Consider the following 12,972-nt stretch of genomic DNA (forward strand, 5'->3'; position numbering starts at 1 on the left):
GGGTGTGGTTCCATTCCTAAAAGTACTGCAGTAGCACTTCATTCCTAATCAGATTTTGTTCCTAGCAGTTACAAAAGTAACCACACTATGATTACAAAAGGAACAAACGAACAAAGCAGTGTTTAGAATTTCTCTCTACAGTTCCTAAAACAGAGTTAATCAGTGTCAGAATGCTCGCTGTTAATTAAAGCTCGTTAGTTAATATTTGTTTAATTCACCTCCACACATTTATATACATTTTTAATATGAATATTGATTTCAGAACATGTACGAGTTATATAACATGATGTAATACCATACATTAACGTTTCTCCTTGATTATATAAAGTATTAAAGGCAAAAGATTAATCTTTGTTGACACTTGTTGTTAACTAACTGGATTTTTCTCTTGTGGTTTCTTTAGAAAGAAAAAACGTACCGGAGGTGAACTTTAAACACAGAAGGTAGCCTTGCCCTGTTTTAAAGATAAACTACAAAACATGTCACTGCACAGTTGTGGATCATAATATCACATGTTACCCAATCTGATTCCTGTCAGAGATGTTGGACTATAATTCCCTTTACTGTCTCCTAATATTGTCATTTAGTGGAGATAGTGAGAGCTGTAAGTAAGGGTTAGGTGGGAACACAGGCATAATATCAATAGTTATTCTCTGAATTCATAGCAATATTTAGCAAACACCTGTATCTAGGTGTTTGCAAATTAGAAATGGAAGGAATTACTATACTTACAACTTATACTTATTGGAGGAAAAGATACAAAGAAAAAGAAATGATAGCACTGTTTTATTATAAAGAGCTACAACTGTTCTTGAGAAAGTAGAGCTTAGTATTTGCCAGCATGAAAGATACAATCTCACTTCTGCAACTAAATCTATTGTACTTTTAAGAAAATCACCTTGAATGTCTTGGGACCAGACAACCTGAAAAGCCACCTTTATATATAATCCTAACCACATTTTGTGATACTATTTGGAATCCCTCTTTAGCATTCCCACTCCACATTGTGAAATCAGTCAGATGGTCTGAGAATGTACACGTGGGCAACATGCATTTTCCCAGCATAGATCAACTTCAGCTCTCAAGCCCTACTCAATAAGGTCAAGGGTAAGATATGGTGGTATGCATGAAGAGACAAGTTATCATCTCAGGTGACTGGTGTTCCAAGAGAAGAGCAAGTCCAAACCTTGTGGACTTGTCCAACTAGCAAGTTCAAATACTTGCGCAAGCGTCTAGATTCAGATGGCTAATACAATACACCGCTGAGTAAGACTAAACGATTTTCCAGGCCAGCATTTTATTCCCACGATTAGATGCCTATGGGAAAATGAGATAGGTTCCTACTGCTCGTGATCCCAAGAGATACATGATCTCTGATACCAATGTATGTTCTTACTCTCTAGAGATCAACACATTTTAGTAGCAGGAATTTGGGGAAGGAAAGGAAGAGAAATTGCAAAATAAATGTGGTGTCCTCCAAGTAATTATGCAGGATATTTACCACCTATTTCAACATTCTCTGCATTCAACAGGATATACTTTTACAAAAGTCGATTAGCTATGTATTAGAAGCAGGATGTAGGAATAAATGTTCCATACTCTGTCACAAACTCCCATTTAAAACTACCCTGAACCTTCATGACTTGACATAGATAGAATTCACACATTATATTGAGCCAAGATTTTTTAATCACAGTTTCATTAATTAACCAAGCCACAATTATTTTGTTTGTGTGTGATACTAAACTATAATGGCTTCATGCATTGGTTTAAACCAAAAACAAGTGAATTAAGCCTGTCAGACTGCAATGATTTTAACACTTAATACTAACCAGGTGAGCCTCTGTGGTTAACACTATCTAGGATTGCACCAACTTTTAATATGCTTAGAGTTATATACTTAAACCAAATAATATAGACTAGATCTATTTAGCTTCTATATACTTTATTATTATTCTGGAACCTTTCATATGATTCCCATACAACTCTGCTTTATGACATTCAACAAACAAGAAAATACAGAAGCCACTATCCCAAAGAAAAACTAAATTATTCAAGTCAAATTGTTCTTTATCAATGGAATTCTAAAATCAGAGTATTCTCATTTAAATATCAACCCAGACAAATAAAGCAAGTGAAAGCATAATACTGATTATTCTGTTGTCCTCAGCAAAATAAGTAAAGATCCTGTAATTCTTCAGTGAGAAATCTTGCATACAAACTCTGTCCTTTGACCTGCAGTTCTCCTTTAGCAAAAAAGGATTCCCTCTACTTCTTATTTGTCTGATAGCATAACTGACAAGTTCCTGCTTGCTGCAATATGAGGAAGCTCGTCAACTTTTGCAAGCATTCGAAAAATCCTATTCTAGTTCCAAATAAATCTTGTCTCATACGGCTTCTAAATAGTCCTTGAAAATTTCCTCAGAAACTATATTTTTCTGCACTAGAATCTGTTTTTCTTATGCAACATTAACTATCTATCTATTCAGCCAGCCAGCATTTGGAGTCTGATGAAATACTACATAGCTATAATCTCTGTCTCTCTCTCCAACTCATAGCAAAGATAAAGTAAAAAAAAAAGTATGGAATTTTTACAACAGCAGAATAGCAACTATGCCTTTATTGGATTGGATATAGAGTTTGCTCCCAAGGGCAGATATACTCTGTCTGCTCAGAACAGAGCTCTAAAGGGTCCCCCGTTCTCCAGAGGACCCCAACACTCTGGGGCACGTGAGGCAGGGCACAAAGGTTATAAGAAGGGGAGGGATCAGCAAAAGCACTGGATCCCCTTGTACCCTGGATATGCTCTGCTAGCTGTCGCAAAAGCAAAAATAGGAAGTTTGAATCTAAATTATACTGCCTTGAAACAATTCATTAGCCAGACTGATGAAGCAATGTAGCAGATACAGAGGTTTAGCTAATAGGGCCGTTCAGAGATCCAGATTCAGAATTCATGGGACGTACACATAGCACCTATCAGGAACACCTTAAAGCAAACATACCTTTTCCTGGGCTCATACATCAACTAGTTATAGGTATTCATGACAGGTGCTAATCTGCACTGCAAATCACATTCTGATATTTGAATCTGGATCTCTGCACAGACCCATTAGTAACAAAATGATATTTAACCTGAATTAAATTACACTAATTGGGATTATGCTGGATATTTAGAATACCTGATCAGAACATGACTGATATTATGTGCCAATAAAAATCAATTTACATATTATTCTCTTAGTGGATTACCAAGAACTGACTAAAGGAATTTACATCAGTTGTGCTGAACCAGCAGATCAAGAACAAACATGAAGCACTTCAAAGGGGTTTCAGGCAGACACCAGGGTTTACTTTCCTTCCTTCTCCTCCCCCACATTTCAGGAATTGAAATATAATTAGCTTATTTTTTTCCAAATTGGAGCTCATACAATCTTCATATACCAAATAAATATATACCTATCTATCATATAATTATCCTATGGTTTTGGTCCCTCACCTTTCCCGTATGTTCAGTGCCAACCTTCTTTAACCTGATGCTCTCCAGATATAGTGGAACAGGGATGATGGGAGCTGAACTCAAGGATATCTGGAGGACATAAAATTGGACAAGGCGATTAAATGTTAAGTGATGCTTTTTAGATGTTTAGGCTGAGATTTTATATTTTAATGCACATATTAAGTTGCATGTAATCTTTTTGCAACACATGGACATTATTTGCATATGACAACAGTTAAAAACACACAAAGTGCCTCCAAGAAATCTGACTGAGTTGAATACAGTCATTCTTATGTTAGACACAATATATATTATTACATTTAAAAGGTTAAATTTACAAAGTTGTGAGATTGACTATACATAAATTCCATCTAGTTTCCCATTGTTCTACTATTATAAAGCATATGTTATCAATTCCAGATTATTTAATCTATGCATTTTCATACAGAGAATCAATGAAAGGTGCTGTGAGTCATCAGATTTCACATATATCTGATGAAGAATAGCTGAACATTATTCTAGATATGGCATTAACTATATTGATGTGTATAATGCACATAAATAACAGTTGTAAGCTTGAGCAATACAGTGAGCATAGAGCACATGGTCATGTTCTTAGCAAAAATCTGCTCCAAAGTTATGCACCCACCCAACCCACCCAAATTATTTCATTGTTTAGGGTTGAGCAAGGAATAAATATACCACTTACTTCTCATAATTAAATTTAAATTTATATATCAAAATAATGACATATTATGGTTTTATAAAATGGTATAAAAGTTACCTTCAAAGGTAACTACATATGGAGAGCACTGTAGTAATCCAATTGTGTGGTCATCAGGGCATGAATTACTGTTGTGATGCTTGATAGTCCAGGTAGGGCCATAACTGATAAAACAGCTATGGTTGAGCAAAGGTGCCCATAGCTCCTACTTACCATTCCAGCGGGGGCTGAAAGTCCAGGACTTTTTCCAAAAGGGACACCTTTCGAGAAGAGTGGAACCTCATCTACAGCAACTACTGGGGCCAACATTCCCAGAGAACTCAGATATTTATGCAACAGGATTTAGTCTGAGCTTGTTGCTGTTGATGGCATCCAACCAATGACTCATTCAGAGGTTTCATATAATTGTTAAATAGTATGTCATGTTCACTGATTCAATGTAGTTTATACATCGTGACGTTTCACATGCCATGGCGCTGATGCGCGTTTCTGTTTGGGAGAAAGCTGCTGTGAGACCTTGTACCAAGCTCTGTATGTGAAATCAGTACAATGGAATGTGTTTGGGTTATGTTATCTGTTCAAGGCCTTTTCCCGCAGACCATCAGAAGCCGTTAGGAGCACCTGGGATTGTGAACTTGAGAAGATTCTATGGGGGGAGGGGTTTCATTTGCACCGAGGGTTTTTAGTTTGAATTTGGCGCGCTTTAATCATTCTCAGCTTTCTCTGTGATCCTGCATACTAGTCTTTAATAAATCAGATATCTTTGAATTCCTGTTCATGAGTCTGATAGTGTTTTAGAATAGGCAACCATTACATAAAGCTGAGAATCCTCAAAGTTGTACCGTTAGCTCCTACCAAGATCAGTTTCTTGTGAGGGAAAATGGTTAACGATGGCCGAGTCCAAGCTCACGACCGGGGGACTTGAGGAGACAGCTAGCTTGATGCCCAAGTCGACGGTCAAGAGCGGAGAACTGAACCTCACCCCAGAACCTACAGACTCCCTGGATGGATCAAGTTCCAATTCTGATGTGGAGGAATCTAACGATGGGGAAGACCCAGAGCAACCGGCACCCACGAATTGCTCACAGAGTTGATCACCTTGGATGAAGTAGAGGAACCCCAGCCAGGGACGTCGGGAGCATCCTGGAAGTATCAGTTCCCGCTAACCCCAGACAAAGAATCTACTACGGTGTCAACAGAGAGAAAGCCGAACATGCGAGGGAGGGAGGACTCTCAAACCCCTGAAAGGCAAGAGCTAAGAAGGCGCTGAAGGATCTTGATTATGCCCTAGAGTTTAGGGCTCTAGCTGGGAAAATCCCTGACTGGTCTCAGTCAACCTAATAGAACGGTTTAAAGAGGGACTCAACTGGGACGTCCTACGGTGGGCATTGTGTAGAGATGACCCAGAGTCATTGTACGACTGGATCTGTCTGGCAGGCAAGGCTGAGCATGCTCAGCATACCTTCATGCAAACTAGAAAATCCGAAACACCAGCCACCATGAGGGGACCCCGAAGTGCTACGACTGCTGCCCGGCCAAGCTATAGAGCTTGGGATGAGGAGAGAAATCGGCGCTACGTGAGGGGTCAGTGTCTCCAATGCAGAAAGGAGGGCCACTGAGCAGCTGATTGCTCAAAAGCCAAAGCTGGAGAGCGAGCGGGGAAGCCGCCGGCCAAATCGCCCCCCCCCCTCGCAGCAGATGACAGCAGCCAAAGGTACAGCCGACGCTGAGGAAGTAATCTACTTCTCAGAAGAGGCTGAAGACAACTCCAAGGAGCTGGCGGGAAATGCCAGCCACCTGCCATGAAGAGCGCCTGCAGGCAGGTGGAGGAGGATGGGCGCGAAGATGCTATGGTGAGTGCTGACTGTCCCAGTTTAGCAGTGAAAGTGAAATTGGGTTCCCGCACAAAAACTACAGAGGTATGGGCTTTAGTGGACTCTGGGTGTTCCAGGTGTTTAATTCACCCTGATCTGGTTGCTGCTTTGGACCTGCCTAGCTTCCCCCTCCCGCAGCCTTTGATCTTCACACAGTTGGATGGTTCAACGGCGGGGGGGGGGGGGGCTGCAACCCATTTCACTGGAACTGTGGCAATGCAAATGGGCAGCCACTGTGAGACTTTGAAATTCGTGGTGGCACCTGTTGGCAACCCCTTGGTAATCCTGGGGATCCCCTGGTTGACCTAACGAAGCCCCTATATAAACTAGGAGCACAGAACTGTGACTTTTAAAGATGGATTTTACCAAGCTCCTACAGTGGAGATAGTTGCACGTGCGGGGGTTGGAAGGGCTGCGACCGCCACGCCACGCCCTAACTTGACACATTTAGAAGGCTTGCCTGATCAATACCAAGACTTTGCAGACGTATTTGGGGAGATGGAAGCAGATCAGCTACCCCCCCACACCAGAAAACTGACTGTGCAATAGAGTTGGTCCCCAATGCTCAATTGCCCAAGCCAAACATTTATCTGATGACTCAGAAGGAGCTTGAGGCATTACAGAACTTCACTGACAAAAATCTGTCCAGGGGATTTATTGAACCTGCTAATTCCCCAGTTGGGGCCCCTGTGTTATTCTGGGAAAAGAAAGATGGCACGCTTCGACTCTGTACAGACTATCGAGGGTTAAATTCCATCTCTATTGTCGACAAATACCCTCTCCCTCTCATGAAGGACATGTTAGCTCATTTGTCAAAGGGCAAGATTTTCTCCAAGCTCGATCTTTGTGAAGCCTATTTCCGCATTCGCATAAGAGGTGGGGATGAGTGGAAAACTGCTTTTAATTGCCCACTAGGATTGTTTCAGTACAAAGTCCTCCCTTTTGGGTTAGCAGGGGTACCCGGAGTCTTCATGCAATTGATTAATGAAGTTTTACATGCTCATTTGTTTCAAGGGGTCCTGGTTTACTTAGATGACGTTCTCATTTACACTGAAACCGAGGAGAAACACGAACGCCTCCTCAAACAGGTGTTATGCAAACTTAGAGATGCCAAACGCTATGCCAAACTCTCCAAATGTGAGTTTCACAAAACCCAACTTGACTATCTGGGCTATCAAGTGTCTGACAAGGGCATTGAGATGGACCCTGAAAAAATTCAGGCGATTCTAAGTTGGGAATGTCCCCGCACCCGGAGGCAATTGCAAAGTTTCCTAGGGCTCAGTAATTATTATCACCAATTTATCCAGGGGTTCGCTGAGATTGCCTTGCCCCTCACTGATTTACTCCATACCAAGGGCTTGGGGGAGACACGCAAAGTAAAACACCCTGGAGCCGTGCTGAATTGGACGCCTGAATGCCAGGCAGCATTTGAAAAGTTGAAAACCCTTTTCACTGCTGAGCCTATTCCACAGCACCCCGATCCTCAACGCCCCTTTGTGGTCCAAGTTGATGCTTCTGACTCCTCAGTTGGGGCTATTAATGTTACAGAGGGATTCTGAAAATCACTTAAAACCCTGCGCTTATCTGTCCAGAAAATTTTCTGAAACCGAACGCCGGTGGCATGTTTGGGAAAAGGAGGCGTTTGCTGTAAAAGCCACTTTAGAAACCTGGCATCTCCTCCTTGAAGGCGCTAAATGCCCTTTCGAGGTTTAGACCAATCACAGGAATTTGGAAGCCCTTTGCACCCCCCGGCGTCTCAGTCCTAAACAAATTCGCTGGGCTCAGTTTTTCAGTCGTTTTAACTTCCAGTTAAAATTTATTCCAGGAAAGAAAAACTTTCTGGCCGATGCTTTGTCACGTTTACCTCAGGACCTTGACCACGTGGCAGATGTGGTTGGGACTCTTCTCACTGAACCACAACTGGGCTTGGTTGCTGTCACTCGGAGCCAGACCCGTGCACAGGCAATCCCGCCCCCAGCCCAGTCTGGGAAATGGAAACTGCAAGTTCCTTGTCAGTTACAGAAGGACTTTCTCCAGGCACTGAAATCTGACACTTGGTTGCTAGCTAATAGAGACAGTTACTTTTGAAAACGGTCTGGCGTGGGTGCAACATCGCCTTTATGTGCCTGAAACGTTAAGGGCTGCTATTTTGCAGCGTTCCCATGATGATAAACTTGCTGGACACTTTGGTTTTGTCAAAACCTTGCATTTGGTTCACCGCCAATTTTGGTGGCCAACCTTGAGACGTGACATAAAAGACTATGTTGCTTCCTGTCCTGTTTGTGCCATGTCAAAACGGAAAGGAGGGAAACCACAGGGGCTTTTACAGCCAGTGGCCAGTTCTACCCGTCCTTGGGACGAGATTTCTATGGATTTTATTGTGGATCTTCCTCCCAGTCAGAAAAAAACTGTAATTTGGGTTGTAAAAGATTTTTTCTCCAAGCAAGCGCATTTTATTCCATGTGCATCCATCCCGTCAGCCGCAGAATTGGCACGCCTATTTCTCCTCCATATCTACTGCCTCCACGGTAGCCCCTCCCGTTTGGTCAGTGACCGCGGGACACAGTTTACTTCCCAGTTTTGGAAATCATTTTTAAAATTGATTGGCACCAAACAGGCGCTGTCCATGTCGTCCCATCCTCAGACTGACGGTTCTACTGAGATTTTGAACTCCACTCTTGAACAGTTTCTTAGAGCATACATTAACTACCATCAGGACGATTGGGTGGAGTTACTACCTTTTGCTGAAGTTGCTTACAACAATGCTGTCCATCAAAGTACCGGACAAACCCCTTTTCATGTGGTTTCTGGTCACGACTTTGTTCCCATCCCTGAACTGCCACAGCCCCCTTCCCAAACATGTTCTGCATCTGACCGGGCTGTTAAACTGTCTGATTCCTGGCCGGTAATTCAACAAGCTTTGGCTGATGCCCAGGCTGCTTACAAGTTGCAAGCTGATAAGCATCGTTCCTTACAACACGACTTCAAAGTTGGGGATCAGGTGTATCTATCTACTAAATTTATCAAATCACCTCAACCCTCTAAAAAACTGGCTCCCAAATTCATTGGTCACTTTCCTATTGTTCAGCTTATCAATCCAGTTACTGTTAAATTGGACCTGCCTCATAATTTGAAACGCTTGCACCCTGTTTTCCATTGCAGCTTGCTTAAGCCTATGCACCACTCCTCACTATCAGACTCATGAATTCCTGTTCATGAGTCTGATAGTGTTTTAGAATAGGCAACCATTACATAATATTGGGGAGAGGACCAAGTTCTGTGGCTCCTCCCATTGGAAGATCCAAAGAATCAAGCACTCATCCTCCACAATTAGCACCTGAAATTGCCAGCTCAGATTGGATAGAAACCAATGTAAAACAGTTCTCTGTACTTCCAGCCCCTGCAGATGGTACCCTGACTGAAAGGGATCAAGATAATCCATTTCCTTTAGGATCGTCTATAACTGAGTTCCTACTGTTTCACTGGAAATAAGAAAATAAAACTGTGTACAATTTAAAGCCATATTTTTAATGGAAATATGAGTTTGCTTGCTTTTGCATAATTTCTGAAATCTGGATTTCATTTTGAAGCCAACTGCTCTCCCTCCACTAAAGACAGGAGGGAGAAAATAAAACAGTATTTCTTTGCCTTAAATCAATTTCTTTAAATGCCGCAGCTTGCAAAGAACTGGCTGCAGTTAAGTTGCTTTGTGGGGTCTCTCTCCAGCATGGCTACATGGTGATAATAGTCAGAGCCCTTGCTTTTTTTCCCCATCCATAGTAATTCCCTCTGCAGAATAAGCACCAAGGTAAATGGTCAGAGCTTTGAATAGAAACCAAGTGTCCTCCAGCAATCTTCACCTGAAAGGCAATTATGTGTTTAAAAAAAATCTCACTCAGGCTTCTAATAGGACTCTAGAACTCTCATACTGCTTTGCATTCAGCATACTTTTGCATCAAATGTGCCACCCAAATTTTGAGAAACAGTGCATTAACCTTTAGCTTTTTCACTATTGGTGTACATCAGTGTTTTTCAGGCTTGGCAGCATTAAGATATGTGGACTTCAGCTCCCAGAATTACCCAAGTTTGAAAAACATTGATGTACACCAATCTCTCTAAACCAGATTCCAGAAGCTGGTATCTTCCAAATGTGTTTCACAACTCTTTCCAAGTTTCTAGCCAACATGAGAGATGTTGACTGGGAATTACAAGAGTTGCAGTCCTATCTGCCAAGGCACGAGGTTGGGGAAGCTGCTCTAAGACAAAAGAAAAAGGTGCTGTTGAGAGTCAACTTAACGTGTGATAACCTCTATATCAAGAATGACCTCCTTGTGCTGAAAAGCCAAGGAAAAGAAGTGATTTCATGTAGAGTGTTTTCTTGCTCACACACAGCATTTAACTTACACTTTGTTTCTGATGCATCAATTAATTTCTGAGAACATTACCTTTTCTCTTAACCCCTTTTAAACAAAGTAATCACAGAGCCAGTTTGGTGCAGTGGTTAAGGCACCAGACCAAAAACTGGGAGACTGTGAGTTCGAGTCCCACATTAGGCACAAAGCCAGCTGGTTAACCTTGGGCTAGTCACTCTCTCTCAGCCCTGGGAAGGAGGCAAGGGGAAACCACTTTCAAAAAATCTTGCCAAGAAAACTGCAGGAACTTATCCAGGCAGTTACCACTGACTCAAAGGCACAAAAAAAGTGTCTGATGGAGAGGACATAGACACAGACAATCAGAGTAATAGTAAGGTAAAGGTAAAGGTAAAGGTTTCCCTTGACGTAAAGTCCAGTCGTGTCCGACTCTAGGGGGCGGTGCTCATCTCCGTTTCTAAGCCGTTAGAGCCAGCGTTGTCCATAGGACACTTCCGGATCATGTGGCCAGCATGATGACACAGAACGCCGTTACCTTCCTGCCGAAGCGGTACCTATTGATCTACTCACATTTGCATGTTTTCGAACTGCTAGGTGAGCAGGAGCTGGGACTAGCAACGGGAGCTCACCCAGCCGTGCGGTTTCGAACCGCCGACCTTCCGATCAACAGCTCAGCGGTTTAACCCGCAGCGCCACCGCGTCCTACTGAGTAATAGTAAATGGCCAATAATTTTGCCATCTGCAAAACAGATGTCATACAGAGTTACCTAGACAAGTTTTTAAGGGAGGCACAAAGAACTACATGATCCCTTGAATATCTTCCCAGATCAGATTTGTCTGAAACTCTCTTATTTACATAATCAAATTTTATTAAAAATATTAATACAGAAAGTTTTTTCTCTCTCTTACTGCCCCACCCATATCTCAGTAGTATATTTGAACTAGGGCATCATCAGAAATTATCTGGACACTACTGAATAGTATTTAAACACCCAGTGATGTAGTAGTCTGTTATCTGACAATTATCATTAGTAGGCTTAGCATTAGATGCATTCTCAGAAAGGAAAACCAGGGGTGGACCTACATACTATTTGTATGAGAGACCACCAAGAAGTAGGCTAGAGTGGGATGTCCAAAAAAAAAAATCCGAACCAAAACTCACACACACACACACACACACACACAAACCATAGAGTAAGGCAACAGCAAATCACTGTCATATTGTTGCCAAGAAAAGTGCATGGAAGTGTCGCTGAAGTCACCAGAATTCAAGCTTAACTTAAAAGAGAAATTACCTTGTTATAGTTACTATGGCTATACATCACTTCAGATTTGATTTTAGAAATGTCCTTTGGAGCATGTGGGGGCAAGGATCACCTGTCTGCAACTCTTTAAAGCAGCCACATCTTTGCCCTATATTCTACAGTAGCTGCTGAGGGAAAAGACAAAATAAGGAGCTATGTTTATATCTCTAAGAGTTTTTGGAATCATGTCTGCTGTACTGCACAGCCCTAATAGTTATGGCTGCATTTGATATGTTTTTGTACCACACACATACAAATGTAGCAACAATGCAAAAAACAAAACAAAAAAACTGACACCAAACAAACCTTGTCTTCCTTAGTTTTTGTATTCAGGAAATCAGTGAACAGTAATAGTTCACTGTTCCAGTCTGCACAAATATACTTAGGTTTCATCCAAAGATGAAAAAAAAAGAGATTAAATCTTACACAGATATGAACGCAGGCTTCCTAAAATGAAATCTAACGTTATCTTGTTATACCATGGTTCATTCCAAATTGAAGTTGGATCATATTTTCTAAGTTGTTGTTATATGTAGGGCTAAATATAGCAAAAAATATTTGCTATGAATGAAATATGAAATCTTGAAGACCTGAATCCAGGGCTACATCTAAACAACATGCTAATGCATGTTAAACGAAATGTGGCTTACTAAATTACCCCAACTGCTTGGGTTCACACAGCATCCCGAACCATAAACTAACCATGCTGGCAGGCTTTGAACAAGGGACTACTGTAGACTGACCAATCATACAGTGTGTCTCATGTATCTACAGTTAGAAGAAAGTGGTTGGATAAATACTACAATATAAAATAAACATATAGTGTTACTGGTTGCTTTAACCATTATAATTAGCACCCTCAAGAAATTCTTGTAGACTCCCTCCAGTTTTCCCAGAATTACTGTAATTAATGCAGGGGAGGGAAGAAAAAAATGTCAGGAATTCTCTTAGATTACAATGCCTCTTTTTTCTCTTGACAAGATGCCTCCTTTTTAGTACCTACATGACAAGGATAAATTCAATCTGTGCAACTTTCTCCAGCATGGAAATGCAACACAATGCTGCAAATCCCTAAATAAAAAATTCTCTTACAGAATAATACAGTAGTTCCTGAGAAGCTATGTGAAAAATCTCACACTGGTCTCACTTTACATCTCAAACACATATAGATTGTGCAGGATTTGCTACATTTGAGAGAAGGTAG

At 41.4% G+C, this 12,972-nt stretch overlaps 1 long non-coding RNA gene across 1 annotated transcript in view; it reads right to left on the reverse strand.

Moving 5' to 3' along the window:
* The window catches only part of LOC134493616 (uncharacterized), a 79,945-nt gene that overhangs the window by 65,803 nt on the left and 1,170 nt on the right, over positions 1–12,972 (reverse strand). The gene's annotated exons all lie outside the window — the stretch shown is intronic.

Source organism: Candoia aspera, chromosome 3, assembly GCF_035149785.1.
Source record: "Candoia aspera isolate rCanAsp1 chromosome 3, rCanAsp1.hap2, whole genome shotgun sequence".
NCBI lineage: Eukaryota > Metazoa > Chordata > Lepidosauria > Squamata > Boidae > Candoia > Candoia aspera.